Source organism: Anas acuta, chromosome 4 (genome assembly GCF_963932015.1).
Source record: "Anas acuta chromosome 4, bAnaAcu1.1, whole genome shotgun sequence".
NCBI lineage: Eukaryota > Metazoa > Chordata > Aves > Anseriformes > Anatidae > Anas > Anas acuta.
In genome coordinates this window covers 54,435,675-54,453,635 of record NC_088982.1, presented here as the reverse complement: position 1 = coordinate 54,453,635, position 17,961 = coordinate 54,435,675, and the positions used below count along the sequence as shown (strand labels likewise).

Below are 17,961 nucleotides of genomic sequence, written 5' to 3'. Positions count from 1 at the left end.
AGATCTTGAGATTTTTATAGATTATTTTGGTACATTTCTCTGTAGTCAGTAAGAAGAAATAACTCAAAATTTTAGGAACTATTAGGAAAGGAACAGAGAATTAACAGAAAATATCTTCACATAAATTCACACAAGTGTTTTTTAAGTTTTGTTCTCCTTACCTCTAGGGTGACACGTTTCAATGACAGAGAAACAGAAGGGCAACAAGGATGATCCAAGGTACAGAACTAGCTGCAAAAGCAGAAGCAGCTGGAAAGGCAAGTTTCCATGATCTTGAAATCGACTAGACAAATTTATGGAAGAAAATTCCATTCAAGGTACACATTCTGGCTCCCAAATCACAAATATTTTAAGACAGGATAGTTTTCTAGGGCAGTATCTCTTATGATTGTCTTCTTCCTTAGCCAACTGTTACTGGCTACTGCCAGAAACATGATAGTTGACATACTGACTTTCGCTCTGACCCAGTGGGATTCTGTTCTTAAATATTTCTGAATAGCAAAGCAGACAAAATCTGGATATAGAAAATCTTGTTTTCTATTTATGTTTATTTTTCCATTGCTCTTTTTCCACTGGAAGCTTATAACCAAGCATGTCCAGCCTGCAGAGCCCATGAATAGCTTTATTATGGATGAATAGAAAGCTGTGACCTCCCCTCCTAAGTAAACAAAAGCTGCTTTGTCACTACATGTTTCTTCAGTATGCTCTATAAACACATAAGCTAGGAGACTAGAGATCTTGCTGAAGCAGCTCTCATTTAGCAACAAGTAGTGCGTGTCTTTTTTCTCCCAGTACGCATAACAGAAGTTCAGCTTTAGACAGAACCAAGGATCTATTTTTGTTTCCTATTGCCCTCGTCTGTACCTGAAGGTGGCAGCATCAAAATGCTAATAATTTAGCAGTTCTAATCAAACAGAACATCAGTTACTCTTAAAAATAAATTTGATTTGCAATTTAAAAAATGAATGGTTTAACTAACAGGTCCTCAAAGGATGCAGGGATCAAGGACAATAGGTCATACTAATTAATTTAAAATAATGTCTCGATTATTTTGCTGTAATCATGCACAATACAATAGCTGTTCAGTAATAGTTTTTGAATAATAAATGCAAGTTATTATGTTCTAGCTGAATGACTTTCTTAAAATATAGTCACAAAGCAAAAATTAAAAACTCAGTATTTTCTTGTGATTACGTCTGCTCATATCCTGTTGTATATCAGCAAACAGAAGTTTTCACTTGTTCATTTTAATGTATTTCTTTACAGCTATATGAAAAGTAAATGTTGATTCATCATGTGGATTCACACAAGGACTTCAGCTGCACCAGACCTGGCACAGGTTGCGTGGAAAGGAAATGGATGCAAAATTTGGGAAATCAGACACCGGGCTCAGCACAGATTCACCCGAGCTGGATGGGACCCACAAGGCTCATGGAGTCCAACAATATAGAACAGTGAGTCATAGGTCTGAGAGGAAATGAGAGTTACACAAGGTAACATACATACAGTTATTCTAGCCATATTTTTTTCTGTTGTAAGGTGGATGTATCAAGAGCGGGCAGAAAAATTGGCAACAGGGAACAACTTAAGTACTTCTACATTTAAATTTTATATGAATATAGAAAATACTGCTTCCACTCGAATTTGCTAGAGTAGACCACACTAGGCTTGCAACAGGATTTTGAAACTACTTTAAATTTTACCATTCACTTTTTTTTTTTTAACATAAAAATGAAGAAAAATAAGTTTACAGATATTCACAAATAAACCTAGTAGAGAATAACAAAATATTAGCATAATATATCAGTATAATTATGCACTGATATGGATAACATTAAAATGGCTTTGTAATGGTCAGATTGGGATCTCCTTACTTACCTACTGTCAAACCACAAATGCCTCAAGAAATCCTATAAGCCAAAAGTTGCCGGAAACTGGAAGATATCATTTATGTCTGCCCTTTCCTACCTGTATGCTTACAAACATTGCTGGAACCTGAATTCTGAATTATATACACAGCTCTGAGCATTATATGCTCTCTGGAAGTCTCTAAAGTGATCAGGAAAGATGTCCACGTGCTGGAAATGTGATCCAAACTTCAAAGGCTACTGTTAAATTGGATTTACCCTGTGTACAGCTGAACTCAAAGAAAGGTATTTTTGCAGCTCATGTAGGTAGACAGAGAGTACTGTAGGTACACAAGATCTGCACAGTGCATTATCTATTTGTGAAGTGTACTTGAGCAAAAGCATTTTGTAAGCAAAAAAGGTTTAGTGGTTTAAGCAGGTGAGTTACATTTTAGAGTGAGATGTGATTATGCCTGTCTCTAGCACTGAGTCAGCATGAGACACACTATATGGTACTGGCAAAGTCACAAAACTTCTGTCATTTTTTTCAATATTTATTAGTGTAGTAGTAAACAAACTTGGAATTACCACCTGTTATCGAAATCACATTCACTTTAATGAGACTGCCTCTTCAATCCCTTCAAGCTTTACCAGCATAATCCTTCTGGCTGAAAATGTTATATAGTGAAGCTTTTATTTAAAGTAAAATTTCTGGAAACATTTTAGAAATGTTTCTTTCTCACGAACAAAACTGAAGTTGATAGGAATTTTCTATGAATAAAGCAGTATGTAATACTCTAAGAAACTAGGGAGTATTACCTGTATTATGGAGATTTGTGACCTTGTCCTCTCAGTAAATGAGTTTCCTTTCTACGAATTGGGGCTAATGCCACCCCTCACCCACAAGGGTGTTATGAAGATTAATTAGTGTTTGTGAAAAAGTCAGATAATATAGTGATGTACACTACTGAAAAACTCTTGAGGAAATTAATCATTTCTTCTTCAGAGCTGGAACTGAATAGACTATAGTAAATAATATATGGGGCAATGCAATGAACAATGAGGAAGAGACAAAATATTGAAAAGCTGGTTATTAGCTAAACACTATTTATTTTGTGTACTTAATAAGAAATGGATCCTGTAACTAAAGATTGCCATAATCCAAATGCAAGAAGTAAAAACTAACAGTGGAGGAGTAATTCTGGTTCTGCACCAGAACTTCTGCAGAACTCCTAACTTCTGAGTCGTCTGCAAACACCATCGTGTTCCTAACTTTTTTATTATAGTAATAGTGACTGGGCTATAGTGCTATTTTTATGTTAACAGACTAAACTTTCTGAAATATTTTGAGACCCAAAATGAGAAGATCCAATGAAATAGCTAAATACCATTTTAAAAAGCCACATTGACTCCGTAGAAGGACAGAACGGTGCATAATTTACTGTGTGGCAGACAAGATCAGAGCCAACACAAAATCACTTGTTATATTCTGATGAATGATGATTATCGTTCACTGTCCATGAGTGATAATATTGCAGAAAAGAAAAATAAGCAAACTTGATTTTTTGTTTCAGCAGACTGCATGAGAAAACAAACTATACTTAAATTAGAATTTAAAAATGAGCATATAATTACTGCTACATTTTCAATAAAGTATTTTTAATTACAGAAGTTGAAGGCTGCAACTTAGTAGAACTGTAGAGAGCACTTTTTTTTTTTTTTCTGAACTCCTGTTGTTATAGGCTGTAATACATTATTTGGTAATCTTCAGCAATTACAAGCAAGTAGTATTTAGCAACACACAGTGCTGTTAAAAATGTTTTAAAATAATCTTCAGTAAATGCAAGTTTCAACTTTTGCTCCAATTTTCAGGTTTCTAATAATAGAGTATTTGAGCCTTATAAATCTTAGAAATCTAATTAGACAATGTTAAGTTCTCTCTAGTTGAAGTCACAGATGTTTCATACTGGGAAAATCAGCAAGCCCCAGGGTTTGTTTGGTCTAGTGTAGTGTCAAATTTTCATGGATAATTTAATAGCTAATAACTCTAATTCTTTCCCGTAAACCAAGAGATGATAAATAATGATTGCTCTAAAGCCATAAAATTAACCCTCCAGGCAAAAAAAAAATTCAGGAACCATTGAGAAGATTAATTTCTGGTACTTAATGTTTCTTTATTGCTAATTGTCCCTAAGTTGCATACATCTCACAATATGACTGAAAACACAAATAAATACACTGAAATTGTGTAATTTAAAAGGAAACATACATCAAGGATGCTATGAGTATCTTTGATCTGTTACACCTCAGTGAAATCAAGACTTTTATTTCCTTTTTTTTCTATAGTAAAAAAAAAAAAAGTTTAAGGTTATATCTGATGTTTCTTCCAACAAAATAGAAGTTTCTATCTAAAAGGGAGAAATTCTCTACTTTCAAATGTAGAGAATTTGTAGAAAATGTAGAGGTTCAACTCCTCAAATGTTTCTTTTTTTTTTTTTTAATGTACATACATCTTTTTTATCTGCAGAATTGTCAAATAAGATAATAATTCTCATTGCTTTAAATAGAACTAGACATACATAATATGTTTTTACTGAAAAGACAGCCCTCTGTGAGAAGGTATATCGATTTGTTTCTGAGGAGAAAACGTCAGAGTGACATTTAGCTGTTTATCATTTATAGAGTCACTGCGTAGAACATCCTGGGTAATTGGAAGAATGCTTAAATGTAGAAACATCAAAATTCAGGAAACATGCAAGTTGTAAAGACATACATATTTAGGAATAGCAGTTTATCTAATCAAAACTTATGTCCAAAAGTCTGAGGACACCATTACACAGTTCTTCTACCACTGGAAAAAAAGGGATACTGAACACAGACACGTTGAGGTAAATGAATTTCAGCTGGTCATAAATAAAATGACTATCAGACAAAACTGGACAGTTTAAACCAACTGTACCTCATCTCTTAAGTGATCGTCCCTTTTAACACTTTGCTTTAATTACTCAAGAGAAGCTTACCATCATGAACTTCAAAGACACAAGAAGTTAGGTGCGCTAAGGTTAATAGTAAATCATTGTTAAAGTTAATTAATTCAGAAGTGATAGGAAAATAAAGTACCCTAACAATTTCTAGTGTCTAAGTTAACTGGAAATACTACAACTTCAATTATTATCTTAATTCAGCATGCAGACCAAGCCAGAGAAGCAAGTAAAAAGTACAAATGTATGCAAACCAATACGGAGAATAATGTAGAGAAAGTTTCAATACAGTTAATCCAATAAATTTTCTCTAGTTTAAAACACCATTTGCAGTTATAATCTGTTTCAAGAATCAAACTGTACAGTTCAGAAAATGACAAGGACAATTGTCAACTACAGTGCAAACTTATAAGATCTGAGATCAAAGGCTGCATTATTTATTTTTTTTTAGACATAAGAATATGAGAACTTAAAAAAAAAATACTGAAAATTTAGATCAGAAGTTCTGTTCTTCCTCTCTCAATACAGAAATAGTTGCTAAACTAAGTAAAGAAAAACATAATAAAAATGTTTTACGGACAGAACTTCATGCTGTGTCTATATTAAACATATGTGCACAACCTAGCCTTGGAAGATCACATTTTGCTCAAGAAAGTTAGGTAACTTCCCAATTCCATCTGTCTTTCCTTATCTCATTAAAGAATGCAAAATCCAACCCTTCTGTCAATAAAACAAGTTCTTTTATATATATATATTTATTTATTTTTGTTTATATAAAAGGCATAGTGCAAAAGCACTCTTATTTATGTCTGTATATATACTCTCAAATGCTGAATTAACCTGCAAGAATCAGAACAAACTGTTGTGGTGCTACCATAGAAGTCTGACACTCATTTGCCAAGTACATCCATACTGCTGGGTAAGACTAGGACTTTGTGTCTTTTCTTTTATTTTCTTTCCTTTTTTTTTTTTTTTTTTTTTTCCCTTAAGTGCACTGACACTTCAAATCTATTTATTTTTTTCTGACAATCAAAAAGTACCTCTCCCACAACACGCCTACAAATATTAAATAGATTCTTAGACTAGAAAGGCTTTTACATTACTATTAAACATTAATATTAAACATTCCTACTCTCTACAAAACTTACTGGAAAAAATAACAAAATCATTGGCCTGTAATGAAATCAAAATCAAATGCAAATCACAGGGCTTACTGAAGACTACAAAATAGTCTACAGGATGATTATTAATAATCTGCTTCCAAGTTCTTGCTACTTCTTCTAAGTGCTATCTTCATTTCAAAATCATCTGGTTTATGCTAAGAATTCAAAACCCTTACATTATTTTGTAATTACATCTATCTCAGGTAGATTGAACCCTTCTTACAGTGGCCTACATTACCCTAAAGGCTTAGATACCTAAATAATTTACTGGTTTAACGATGTATCACAGATCAGCTGAGGTGAAGTAACTGTGTGCACAGCAGATGAGAAGCTAATCAAGTTAATTTGCCAATTAAAGGACAGTGAGGAGCTTTTGTTCCTCATTTTACTTTAGTCTAAGGCTGAAAACACATGCCTTGCTGTGTCTCTGGAGATACCCTAGGCAATACCCTAACCAGCTTCCTTCCTCTGGAGTAGGAGCTTAGGCAGTCATTTCTGTTCTGCTTTTTCCTGCTATGTTGGCCATGGCAGTTTTAGGTATTAGAGGCATAAATATTCTAACCTGATAATATCCATTTCCCTCATTCCAGCTGGCTATTATTTTATTTTATTTTTTCCAGGAGAAACAGAATTACGGAGAAAGCAATACAAAGTCAGCAACTTTTAAACTCAGCTGTAATAATCAATGTATAAAGTGTAACAAGTCTAGCTCTAAATTAAATCAGAGAAAACAAAGTTAATTATATATTTAACTTTTTTTTTTTTTTTCTTTTTCCTAAAGGCAACTGTCAGATTATCTATTTTCTGTAGCTTCAAAAGCCCCTGAACTTTGACTGTCTTTTTTTGGTGCCCTCTATTATAGCCAAGGAATTGTCTCATACACCAAGCATGCAATGCTTATTACCTTTCCCAGCAGAAGTATCTACCTACCCAGGGGGCTGCTTCCTACCCTGTGTGCTTATCAGAAAGCTGTCCCTAGACCAAAGTGCCTTTTACTTACAGATACTTGAAAAGCTAATGTAGTTGATTCATCAAATAAGCGTGTTTTAGTGTTTGCATTCATTTATACTCTTTTTTTTTATTTCTCAGATGTGAAAGCATCAGCTATTTCTGTTGTATATTTTATGAAACCTTCAAACTTATTCTGCTTGTATATATGGCACACTGCTGAAGATACTAATAAGGTCTTAAGATGGTCTTCTACACTAAGGTGATATAAAGGGTTCCTTGTAAGTTATGTATCTATGTATTTTATATAGAGATATAATGATTTATATTTGTTTACAGCTACTATCAGCAATAATTAATCTTCCTAAACATACAACTTGGGTGGCTCAACTGCTCTCAAGAGCCCTTGTTTTCTGAGGCAGCTGGGAGGCCATGCAGTCTGTCCACTGGGCTCCCTCCACAGAGATGGATCACAGTCCCAGCACAGGACCGAGTGACCTGAAAGGAGCAGTCCAACAAGGATCCTGGCTGTCCAGACTCTCCAAGTTTGCTTTGCCCTAGGCAGAAGGATTAGCTACAGGCAAAAGGAAGGAGAAGCCTTATCCTCTGGCTAAGACGTTGCTACCAAATGGCCATTTGGATTTTCTGTCCTGAAGGAACTGTGGCAGTAATCCCTGACTGAATTTTTGCCTTTCTACAGATTGTATGAAGACTGTTTGTCCTTGAAAAGAATGGGACCAGCATCTATGCAACTCAAATCTATCAACAGAATTTTCAGGTCATAACTTTTAAAAAAAACAACAACAAAAACTAGTCAATTAAATGTAATAGCATTTTTTGTTGGGTAAATTACAGTAAGAAATTGGTTGCTTGGGAATTATTCCTCTAGAAAAGCTAATTTCTTTGTATGCATAATTTTAAATACTTAAAAGTAATTAGGAAACGTACTTCATAAGCAATTTTAAAACTAAAAAAAAATAAATTATTGGTTTAAAACATTTTTGCAAATATGCACATTCTTCTGCTAACTGCTTAAGGAAGATCTAGCTTGCCAAACCTGTAGCTTTTGAAAAAAGTATCCACATTAATTAAATCTATTTTGGCATCACGGGGTTATGGAGTGTTATAAAGTGAGTGGAAAGTGAATCTTGAATTATCACCATCTACAGTTTATTCTTTCGGTTTTTAATGAGCACTCAGAAAGCCTGATAGCTTTGCGAGGTGTTAACTGCTCTTTGTTCCTTCCACACCTCTCTGCTTGGGGACCTTCACCCAAAGATCACCTCTGTAAGAAGAGAATCCCAATCAAACCAAGCTCTTGCTTGGGGCTGGGGTGTTAGTGAGAGCTATAGAAGATCCGTGTTGATGTAATTTAAGAACAGTATTTTAAGTCATCCTCATGGTTTTCTCTCTCTTTCTCTCTCTTTTTTATTTTATTTATTTTTTTTTTTTTTTAAGCAACAGTGAACAAAGGTAAATAGCTGGTTACATCTAGAATCTACTTCTTCCCCATACCAACTGTGTTCAGTTATCAAAATAGCAGGCACTAGATATACTCTGTAGGCAGAATCAAGGATTATTTTACTATTATTATTATTATTTATTTATTTATTTATTTATTTTACCAACACAGCATTATTAGCCCAACAAATCCTGGAATGCTTTTTTTTTATTATTATTAAAAAAAAAAGTTTTAAAATATACTCAACCTAAAATATGTAAAAATATTTAAATCACTTATCTTCTTGACATTTGCAATAATTGACATTGCGTGGCTTTCAGGAATAGCAATGATAATTCTGTGTTGTTCGCTTCTTCTTTTTCTTTCCTCCCAAACAGCATGACTTTAAAATTTCAAATGCAGATAAAGTATGGGCAATCATTAATGTCTTACATTTTGCAGAGAGACACTTTTTCCATCCTTGTGATAAATATGCATTTTGTCCTGGCCTTTCTTAAGTTTTCACAGCTCTCTGATTGTCCATTTTCTTTTTTTTCCTTTTGGCCATTTCAAAGTGTTCTGCTTCCTTGTAAATATATGCAGGGCCAGTGAGGTTACTTACCGCATCGCTGAAGCGATACAGAATCGTAAAACAGAGTCAAGTTTAAGAAAACACAATCAAGTTCTCACTTTGTATTTTACTATTTATATTTTTGTCTAAACATACAGAACTCAACTGAAGAGCAAGGTATTTGGTGTCTCATATGTTTTCTGAAAATAAAATGGAATTTATTTTGTAGGAAAGAAAGACAAACAACTAGCAAACAACCTGAAATGCTAACCTGCAAGTAATTTATTCATTTTCTTTCTGAATATGCTTTAAAGCTTCAATTTTAGAGTTACATATGGCTGTGAACAACCCTAACATGAGCTGACCCAGTTGTGCACAGACAGCCAAAAGTAGCCCCTTCACAGGATGCTTTGGGAATATTTATCTATTCATGATTGCTTTTGCCTAATCATGTGGCGGCAACAGTGGCTGGATGCTTATCAGTGTAAATAACTACCTAGAAATTGAGATGTATGAATTTAACTAAAAGTGTTAATTACTTTATCTCTAATAATGTAAGTGCAAGTTTTACATTTGCATCTGATGACACAAATACTTGTACATCAACTTTAAACATAGCTTTATGTTAACGTTGCTATTATTCTTTGTTTTAGCAGAGACATCCATCTATAATGCTTATACAGTGATTGATTATTCCTATCCACAGTAACAGTTGCACTTATCTATAAAAGAATCCTGTATTAGCAGCAGTTTGGGGCTGAAAAACAGGTTTGTCTTAGGACGTTATTTGAAGGTGATGTCTAAATATGAAGAAAATTCACATAAACATGATCTGATATTCTACCTTGGTCAAACACATTTTCCTATAGTTCACAGACAGGATATTACTGCCTCTTCAAACGTTCTCATTTTGCAAGCCAGAAAAATTCATGAAAACAGATAATTGCTCAGCTGTGAGTATTGTTGTGCCCTGTGCTGATCACCATGTTATCATAACCGTGTTTTGCTCTCGCCTTCAATGGCATTAGGCTTATGCACAATGCCCGTGTGCATAAGTGTCCTCTGCTGATGCACTGCAGCTTGGAAAGGACTTTGATTGCCAGCAGCTAGCAAGCTCTGCCTTTATATCAAGTGCTCCAGGCCTATGGTTTTGAAGTAGAAGGATCAGAGTTCTTCTCAGATCTGCAGATTTGTGAAGCTTGTTAAAGCTTTTTATTAAATTCAACTAATTTCAGAACTGTACAATAGCAGTTATTCTCTTTTTGCAGTCCAAAGTCATGGTTTGTTCTTTTTTCTTTTTAGATTTACATATCTCTTTTGTAACTGAAATGTGAAAAACATGGTGTGTATTTTCCCACAATATTCTGTGGTCCACGCCAACTTGTTTTTATTTATGGCTAGTTTGTTGTTTGTTTTTTACTGTCTCAAATTAGGGTAAAAAAAGTCTTGCGAGCGTGACTGGTTATTGCATTGTAAGTTGTTATATGCATTGAAAAAAGCCTAAATAAAAATTTATATGGGGAAACCAAATGCACAAATTGTCCTCAATAGGGAAGGCTGTTGTATAATTCAAAACAAGTGTCATTTGTAGAAAAACAAAAACTAATGCTCAATAACAAACTCAAAGGATGTATACTAAAATACCAGTGGCCAAAACAAAAGTAAAAACAGCATAAAAATACACAGTCTGCAGTTATATAACTTTGTAATTATTGCTTCATAAGATCTGGGGAAAAAAAAAAAAAAAAAAAAAAAAAAAAACACATTTTACATCAGAAACATTTTCCAAAAACTGTGGCATCTTCCTGATACTGTTCTTTTGAGATTGATTTCAAAATGTACATGCTCCATTTCCCAGTTGCAAGCAGCAGCTCCCTGAATAAGGTACACGTACATCATTTAATTCTTTGTTTAAGGGTTTGAAGTTCTTATAATTATCAAATATTTTAAACAGTGTCATGGACAGTGAAGACAGCTGCTTAATAATTCAAACAGGACACTGCACTGTGAATGTCACATCAGGATATCGACATTTTTCTGGCAGCTGAGATATTCCCAGACTTTATGTTTAATAGCACTATGAAGCATTGCCTTATCACTACACTGTGTGGTGTCTACAAATAGCAGCCTAAAGGATTAGGCAGGTTACTTTGATTTAAATATAACTGATACACAGTATGCTCAGGTATTTATATTTCTGTGTTATAATAACCAATTAGCATGAATAGTGCTTTTCCGTGCCAAAATTTGAACAAAAGTGGCTTTGAATTCTACATGAGAGATCAAACATAGCCCTGATGCCTGAGCTAAGGAAAGGTGTGAATTCACACTGCCCTTCTGCAGCACAGGGAGTGCTCCTGGCTCTCTGAACAGCACGCAACGTGGGAGAGTGCAATTGCTGGGTATGGAAACTTTGCTTGTCCTCCCCTGAGATGTCCGAAGCCAGTTAGAAAAGAGAGAGGGTCATGACTCTTCACCCTCAGTAGAACATGTACACAGTGGGCATACTTTCTAGCTTTAAAGCTAGAAAGGTAGGTTTAGGTAGGTTTAGAAAACTCAAGTTTATAAAGTTATATATATTTAAAGAAAGATGGGAAGGATCATTATTCATTAAAAGCAGACATTAAACTAATCTATTTCTAGAACCACAAACTAAATATCACACAGTAAATAATTGTTCTGTTGGGTCAAAAGGTCTTCTGTTGAGGGCTTCTCAGAAATGTATGAGCCCATCTGAGATACACTGTACTAACCCCATCTGTTAAGAATATATTTTCATGATAGAAAAAAACTTTGCAGCAATACCACTAATTTTTAGCACTCCTGCTGTTTAAGCTAAACAAGCCGAGGAGTAATCCTCTAGAGAAAGGAATGAATAAATTATAAAGAGAAAGATAGAAATGTATACAATGTACAGATAAACAAAGCATTTCTTTCTCATTAAAGAATTAGTGTGAATTGTAGAAAATATGAAAGTCAAACTATCAATATATCACCAACTTTCATCATTGCAGTACTTAAGACACTGATATACAAACAACCTATATTTCAAGTTTTTTCTTTTCTTTGCTTGAAAGAAACATTGCTAACATTGGGCTGCAAATATATATGAAAAAACTTTTTCAGAGAAGGAAGTATTACTGAGGATAGTTTATAATATTGTCTTCAATAATACCAAGTGCTGACAGGCAAAGCTGAGTTGCTAATTTGTGAACTTCCATCTTACATACTTTCTGCTTGCAAGAATGAATGTAATTAAATGTATTTTATGAGGATTGAGGATTTCATTTTTTAATAAGTTACATATGAAAGACACAGTTTTCTCTATTGGTGCTAGACTATTAGAACTTGCATATCAACATAGACGTGGCCAGAATAATTTTTAAACTATTCATACAATAGTCAAAGCTACAACCGTAGGTAATAAGGTCTTCTGCCACAGCATAGTTCTGCTGTAACAGAACTGCTATTTCCTGCAGCAGAAAAGCACAGTGGCCTGCTGGGTGATGAAAATACTGTTTCTGTAGCCAAAGTCCATCACATGTTGTACATCTTTATATAAAAAGACTGCATCGTGACTGCCAATACCGCTACTGACTGGTAAGTGAAACTTCTCTTTGTACTTCATGAAGTTCACCCTACAAGCTTTTAAATAATTAACTGACTCCTCTGGAACCTATTTCATAATTTAACTTTTCGATAGAGACATGAAAGAAAAATTACATTTCTTGGTTATTTGAAACTGAAATGTAAGTGTTTGTTAACCTCCAGTGTTCAGGTCAGAGAAACTATCTACATCTGCAGAGGTGAAAGATACATGTTTTAACCTTAAGAAGATACTGAATCTGGGTTTTCCACATCCAAGATGCGTGCTGGAATCACTGAAACATAAGTCAAAGCTAAAACCAGTATTGCCTTTCTCTTAATGACTGTTTCTGAAAATAAAACACTGAGACTTACCTTGTTATTTCACAGGATACAGAAAGCCAGTAAGATGCTACAGGTTCCAGATCCTGCATGAGAGCAGTGACTAAATGCTTCTCAGGTGTAAGAACAGGTCAAATACATCCCTGTGCTAAATGTTTCCTGACTCTGACTTAAGATGTTCCTCTTCATGGTGTGTAAATATTCTGGTATGTTGCTTTAAGACAGGCTGCAGAAGCAAGTTAGGGATGCACAAAAACTTATTCTAGCCTCTCTTTTGCTTTAGGAGACACAGTATCTGCAAGTCAGACAGTGTAGCATTTTCTACAAATATAAAAACTTCTGTGAAAGATGTTTATTTCACCCTCTCCATTTGTTATTAATTTTTTGTGTGCCTCCCTTTTATTGAAACCTGTGTTTTAGTGGATAATGTGTAAACAGTTCACATGACCGTGCTAATGGACATTATCCAAAATACCTATTTTAATACAGTTTCAATGATTATGAAGATGCTGAAGCAGTACATTCAATCCAAAACTATATATTCAATAAACCACTTACTACATAGTTTAATCCTTAAAGATGACACCATGTTAAAAACCCAGTTCAAATCTAACACATAACATTTTGCCCTGGTAACCTCCGGAATGCTGGCCAAAAAAATAAATAAATAAATAAATAAATTAGTCATATATTAAAGCTTCCAGAAAGTATGCTTTGAGTCTAAAGCATTTGTTTGGATTTAAAAGTGGCCTATACCTTTTTTCAAAGCAGGGCATTTAGAGACTACTTTCCTTTAATACTCTGCCATTTTTATTGTAAAAAGAGACCAAGGCCTTGGACAATAGCATATGTTAATTGGATGAAATCACACAGGAAAAGCAATTATGACTATAAATAAAATAGCTGGAAATGCATTCCTCAGGGTATGATCTATACATTAAGAAGCAGGATCAACAGACCATATGCTAACCCCTCAGTCACCCCAATAAAGGGGCTTAACTTTAACTTCCAAGTATAGAGATTTCCATATTTTCAAGTTTGGAGGTCAAATCAATCTGTTCCATAAAGAAGTAAAATAACTGTCAGGATCTATGTTGAATAGAGTCCCTTTAAAAGGAGACAGTATGAAGGTATTCAATGTATTGTTTTATCCATTGGGGATGGTCCATTATCCCTTTATTCAATGCTTCTCCTGTGCTTATTTGTGCATGATTAAATAAAATATAAGTACGTTAAAGATATCCAAGGTGTGGTGGTTATGGGGGGCTGTTTGCTTTTCCTGGAAAATTAACAATTTTACATTTAGGGGTATAAAAATATTGCATGTAAATAGAAGCCAAGAAACATCTCTGCTGACACTGACAGAGTGAATTCACAGGTTAGCCTGTTAATCACCATAAATTGCTAGACTTGCTTTAACGGAATTCCAAATACACAGAGAGGAATTGCCATGTTTTTAAACTTCAAAAGCTCTGAAAGAAAAAAAAAAAAAAAAAAAAAAAAGGTGTGCTACAATGGAGGTGCTAAAATTTTCTGCCAGAAATTTCATCACAGAAATCTCTAATGTAGCCGGTAATACTCACACCTTTCCTATGCCTAAACTCTACTTTTGGAGTAAATTCCCTTATTTATTGCCAACAGAACACCCAATCTCTGATACCGTAAAAGTTTCCTGAACTTTATGTCTTTTATATGCCTTCTACATGCCTTCTATATTCCAAATAACTTTTGACCTTTGATAAGAAAAAAAGAAGAAAATAAAGAAAGAAGGAAAAAAGGAAAATGGAGAAATATGAAAGAGGAAAGGGGAAACAAAAACACAACTTAAATGAAAAACAACCAATGGTGTCACTCAAACAACATTCACTCCAAATTAGTAGTGTATGTGGTTAAGCATATTCCAAGATCAAACCTCTAAAATGGACACATGGAATGACAGTTCAGTAGTAGATGCATTTGCCAACAGGAAAGAACACAGAATGGCAGTAACATTGTATTAACTGCAATTTATCCAAAGAGTGGATAACATTCTAAATAGCTACTTCAACATTTCTGCTGATAATAAGATTTGTCTGACTCCTTCTATACATATTTGTTTATTAATATCTAACTATAAATATATAAAATTATATAATTATTATATAATTAATATATTCATATGAAATTATAATAATATAATTATGCCATTATATAATTATATAACGTATTTTGATAATGTTTATATTATATACATTGATATAATATATACATGATATATACATTGATAATGTTTATATTATATACATTATTTCTTATTGAATGGAGACTGTGTACAGTGGATCTACTCTGCTCCTTTTTGCTTCTGAAGCTCTTTTAGCCCATTTTACCCACGCTGCTGGTTGCAGTCAGTGTAGGTACACAGCTTGAACAAACCTTCCAAGGTTATGCTGTGCCTGAGTCCACACCAGCATCCACATCAGACTTAGCCCAATTAGGAATCTCTTATCTGAAGCATATTGCCTCTCACTGTCATTTACAGAAACTCGATAGAAGACTCCTTTAATCAATTTGGAAGAGAGGCTAAATACCACTGGACTTCAGAAAGAAACTGTGGAAAAAAACATTTGTGATGACCTGCAATGAAGTGTGACCACAGTCCTTTAAGTGCACACAAATGTTTTCTGTTGAAGGACAGTTATCTCAGGCAGGATAGAGAAGAGATAGCTCTCCAATCTATATGGATAGTTAGTTGTAGAACATTATGCCAGATGTTTCATAACTGAACTGACTCATCCAGCTATTTGAAAAATAGCCTCTTTCACCTTTCTACAGAGTTCAAAACTCTACTGTCTGCCATTCACATTTTTTTGCATGACGAGATCATGACTGCTGAGAACATTCAGATTTATCTAGCATTTAATATAGTTAAAACATGCTCCTAGTCCCGAAAGTCAGTGCTGTTGCACTGCATCTAAGGCAGGTCTGGGCCAGTCAAGGTAAGACTAGGACTTCAGTTGTCAAAAATACAAATAGAGGAAATAAATTCCATCCTTCAAGCAAAAATAATAGAGGGCTTATGGTAAATAACAAGTATTTAGTACTTAAAAGAATATTAGAACTCATAAAGGCATAGTTTTCAAAATATTTTGCAAAGCTTATTGTGTCATTTATTTTATTAAAATTTTAGTCCCTTGGCTGTCACCAATATTACCTATACTTTTGAGTTCCAAAATACTGGCTCAAGAGAAAACAGATGAATAAAACTCATCACCCCTTCTTTCTCTCCTCCACCCCGTTGTAGTTGTAGCTGCATGTCAACAACATTTTGTTGTTGCTTTTCTGAATTGGTTCTCAACTAGATTCCCCTTAAAATCCACAGGAAATAATTCAGCAATTTTAGAGGACGTACATGGTTAGTAGCCACAGAATGCCACTTTTTGTGGCTAGCTTGGATATAGAGAGGAATAATTTAAAAAGAAGAAATATGATGATAGTATTTATTTGACTGCATTCTGGCACTTGAATGCTATTTTGCACGGTTACCTTCGGAACAGTCTTTTGGTAATGAGGCAGTCATTGATCTGATTCATACCCTGCAAGAAGGGGCATCTGGACTACATGTTAGCAGCTAGTAAGCAACAAACCAGAGCACAGGGCACTAGTTTAGTTTTGCCTAGGATGGGTAATTTGTTAGCCTGCATTTTTCCAGTAAGGAGTTATTTATATCTCACTATCCAGTAGGCTGACACCTGGGGTTGGCAGCACCTGGCAGTGTTCTTAATGAGTTCACCAGCCTTGCCACTGAAAGTGCTGACTTCAATAACCGCACTGCTACATTTACTGTAGAAAAAAAGGTACAAACCAGAATGCAATGAATTAAAAAGGTCAGTGAAACAAATGTGACTTTTTGTGCTAATATAGTTAGAGTGTAATTGGTAAAGAGAAAAGAAAGACAAAAAAGAGTATACAAAAACTTTCACTGTCATAAATTCAAAAGAGTATTTCTTTCATAATGTTGCATATCAGTAAAAAAAAAAAAAAAAAGGGTACTTTCCATACTTTCCACTCATGAACATTTAAACAGTTAATAAATCATAGTCAAATTTATTTAAACAAGACAGTTTGTTATCCTCTCTTTAAATACTACTTCAACCAGAGGCTCCCGGTGAGTAAACATTTGAAAAGGCATCACTTGTTTGAATTCCAGCCTGAGTGATTGAAAAATAAATGGAAAACTAGATTTTCAAATTCGTTATAGGCTTGGAGCACATTTGGCATCAATGGGATCAGAGCACTTGCCAAATGACACTGTCATCCCAAAACTATGGCAGGACTTACTTTGAAGGGTATAAGAATTACTGACAGCTTCGCTAAAAGCACCTTAGCAAGAGTGTAAGGCTTGGACACTGGTTTTGGTGCCCTCTGATTGCATTTTCTCTTTGTGCAGGTGGTCTGCCAGCACTGCTACCACTTACTTGTACCTCCGGGGGGACGCTGACCTCAGAGCACAGCCAGTTTATGACATTTTACCCCAGAAATGGTGCTATTATTTTCAAGTGCTTTATGCATATTTGAAACAAATACTTAGGTATCATTCTTTTAAAAGACATAAAACACGTTAAGTTATATACATCAAATGTGCTTTAAAGAATTAGATATATTTATGTAAAATAAGGGGTATAGTCTTTCACCATAGTTTGTGAAAGGGGAAAAATAACCTAAAGGGTTATTTTGTTCAAAATGTAAAATGCAAAAAATGGAAATTCATTTCAACAGCCCTTAGCCATGATGATGACTTCCCACTCCCCAAGCACATCTACTGCTCTCAGCCACGATGGTAACTTTTTCCCCAAAGCACCAGAAATAGCAATAACCCAGTGTAATTATTGATTCTTACTATATCTATAATTAACAGACAATACACTAGCATCTATAATGTCCACCACAAAGACATTGTAAAACATTTATCATTGATTTATAAATTATTTGGAGCTACTAACAAGCACCATAAATATATTATTCATTTTTTTGTAAATTATTGAAAAAACAATAGTTTTGCAAAAAAATGAACAAGAGAATAATTTAATTTCTCCATTTGTGTTTT

The 17,961-nt window shown here is 34.3% G+C and overlaps 1 protein-coding gene and 1 long non-coding RNA gene across 24 annotated transcripts in view; one reads left to right on the top strand and one right to left on the bottom strand.

The window, feature by feature from the left end:
• The window catches only part of TENM3 (teneurin transmembrane protein 3), a 1,325,064-nt gene that overhangs the window by 1,040,171 nt on the left and 266,932 nt on the right, over window positions 1-17,961 (bottom strand). The gene's annotated exons all lie outside the window — the stretch shown is intronic.
• LOC137856203 (uncharacterized) lies at window positions 6,343-7,937 on the top strand. Its single transcript, XR_011096280.1, has 3 exons — window positions 6,343-6,528; window positions 7,081-7,201; window positions 7,279-7,937. It is a non-coding gene; the product is annotated as an uncharacterized lncRNA (long non-coding RNA).